Source organism: Etheostoma spectabile, chromosome 9 (genome assembly GCF_008692095.1).
Source record: "Etheostoma spectabile isolate EspeVRDwgs_2016 chromosome 9, UIUC_Espe_1.0, whole genome shotgun sequence".
Lineage (NCBI taxonomy): Eukaryota > Metazoa > Chordata > Actinopteri > Perciformes > Percidae > Etheostoma > Etheostoma spectabile.
Genome location: NC_045741.1, coordinates 2,770,092 through 2,772,834, shown reverse-complemented (window position 1 = coordinate 2,772,834; position 2,743 = coordinate 2,770,092). Strand labels below are relative to the sequence as shown.

At 37.6% G+C, this 2,743-nt stretch overlaps 1 long non-coding RNA gene across 1 annotated transcript in view; it reads left to right on the top strand.

Annotated features, from left to right (window-relative positions):
• The first annotated feature begins 2,398 nt into the window (after positions 1-2,398).
• LOC116695072 (uncharacterized) overlaps positions 2,399-2,743 on the top strand; it is a 3,187-nt gene continuing 2,842 nt past the window's right edge. The window contains exon 1 of the long non-coding RNA XR_004333344.1: positions 2,399-2,652. This is a non-coding gene — a long non-coding RNA (uncharacterized LOC116695072). The remainder of the gene's footprint in view (positions 2,653-2,743) is intronic.

Genomic DNA, 2,743 nt, shown 5'->3' with positions numbered 1-2,743 from the left:
CACTAATTTTCATTCTCAGTGAAACGGTGTCAGGGACATTACACCATAGTTGAGTAAAAAAAGGACTGGCTTTTGATCAGGTCTATTTCATCCGATGACAATCCATCCCATTTTAGCCAATGCTCATCCTTAGGATCGACCTGGGACATCTCTAGTTATAGTGGGGTTATCATGGGAAGGAACACTCTAATGACATGGTAATAACAATGGTAGAAATAGTACAAACGTCTAGTCCCTGTTCCGTTATCTTTTATTGCGACTGTTATTGCCACTATTCTTTACACCCCCAACCTGCCCCGTCAGACACCGCCTACCGAGCCTGGGTCTGTCCCAGGTTTTTCCCTGAACGGGAGTTTTTCCTCGACACTGTAGCATTAGTTGCTTGCTCTTGAGGGAATTACTAGAACTGTTGGGTCCTTGTAAATTACAGAGTGTGGTCTAGACCTACTCTATCTGTAAAGTATCTTGAGATAACTCTTGTTATGACTTGAAACTATTAATAAAATTGAATTGAATTGACTACTGCAACTGCAGGCTAAAAATGGGGTAATAATTTGCTGAAAAATAAAGTTAACAGTGGGGTTAAAAAGAACAACATGGTAATGTATTTTATTGAGAATGTATTTAAATTCTTTTTTTTTACACATAATTGTATGCATTTGTAGCCATAATAATTGATCTATTTTAAGATCATTTTTTGGGGCTATTCCATTTATTCGATAGTGACAGTGGATAGACAGGAAAGGGGGAGAGAAAGAGAGGGGATGGCACGCAGCAAAAGGCCCCTGCAATATTTGTTAAAGGCAAAATATGTGTCAAACCATTCTAAATTAAGTATTGTGTTGTACAAGTAGTATACTTATGCAATTATTAAGTGCTGCAGAGATGTTCTACAAATCATATCTAATAAACAAAAGAAAAAAAAACTTTCAAAAATCACCAAAAATTTAAAAAACATAATTTTTAAAATTGTAATACTTTTCAATAAAATTGAGAATAATGAGACAAAAATGATAATTCCCTCATCATATCGCAATTGCAATATCAGTCAAAATAATCACAATTAGAAATTGTAGTCGTATGCAGCCCTGTACAGGTCATGGAAATCGTGAGGTCATAGCAGTGACAGTGACGTTGGTCTACTCACTCTGCTTGAAAACAAACACAGCTGTTGCTTGTGAAAATTTGAACATGATTCTAGTTCATATTTCCTTGCTGACTCACTATATTTACTACATTGTCTGTTTAGGCCACTTGTTTTCTGAATATACAGCAGCTGAATGATAATTAAGAGAAACACTAATCCTTGCTTGGTTTTTAATGCGAAATCACAACTTATTTGCTTTCTTTTAAATAATCTAATGGCTAGAATTTATAAAACAATAATGGGCCATAAGGGATGTTCTGCCTGCAGAGCCCTGGCTGCAGCATGCTTGTTTGTATGATGCATACATGTGTGCACATGTTACCCTGTGGGTTCTGCACTTGTGTGTGTAATGAGAGACTAGTCTGTGAGAGTGAGTGCAGTGGGGCTGTGTAGTTTGTGCCAAATTTCAAACATGATTTACATTCTCGATGTACTGTATTAAAACGTTGACAGGGCAAAAGGGATTCACAAGATGCTGCATTAGAAACTCAATTTCTGTGATGAATTGCCTGACGCCACTGAATTACAAACTGCTCCTTACCACCTTCCCCGACTCCCCCCCTCCCATGGCTCAGAAGTTTTTTTTTGTGTGTGTCAAAATCTTCTTAAACCTCTCTCTTAATCTGATCTGCTGAATGTGAGAGGGTGAAAGGATTTTCAGACTAAAAAGCATTCATTTTTCGTCTTGTTGTGCATTGCCTTTTCCAACTGCTGGGTCAGTAATATTCAAAACTTGCTGCTTTGCTCTTTCGTCTCCCCTGCACCACTCCGCTTGTCTCGGGCTTATGGATGTCCTTCCACACCTACTCTTTCGGGACTGGTAAAAAGCTGCCACCATACTAAACTAAGTGTAAGCATTATTAAATAAGTAGAAGAGATTGATGGTGACAAATATTTATATAGGGTACACTCTAAAAAATAATTCATGGGATCAGTAGGTAAAGCTTAAAATCATGAGTGTTTTTAGCATAAAAAATTGAATTTGTTACATATACATGATTTATTAAGTTGATAACTTATTTTAAGAAGTAGATCCAAATGAAAATAATAAAAAGTGTCTCAACTTAAATATATACTGATTATGAATAAACACTTTTACCTTTTCTTAACAATAGAAAAGGATTGAGTTAGTGCTACTTGTCATTCTACTGAGCATCTTTCAAAAGCTGAGTTCAGTCCTGAACTTGCCCGGACATGTTTGGCTGCTTGACCACGCCTTGTACCAGACAAAGAAGAGCGGGAGAAACTTGGCATGTTTCCATTGCTGGTAATTGCTAACTCGCTTCGTCTCTAGTCTACTTGACTTGTGTCTCTGTGCGTCCGTTTTCCGTTGCGAGGTGAGCCGCGGCTGGTCATCATTTTGCCACAGCCAGTAGGAAAATAACTTTCTAAATGAACCTGGAGGCAGCAAAAAAAAAAAAGCTGGATAAACTCGTTACCGGTAAACACAGCAGGTTTGTTAAGGACACCCCCAGCTCGACTGAGTTCGTAAGAAAAGAATCTTGGTGAGTCTCTTTCTTTGTTTCATTTGCATGTATTAACTGTATTAACAGACATCATTTGTTTTCACACACTCAAATTGAAGTTGTAGCTTTT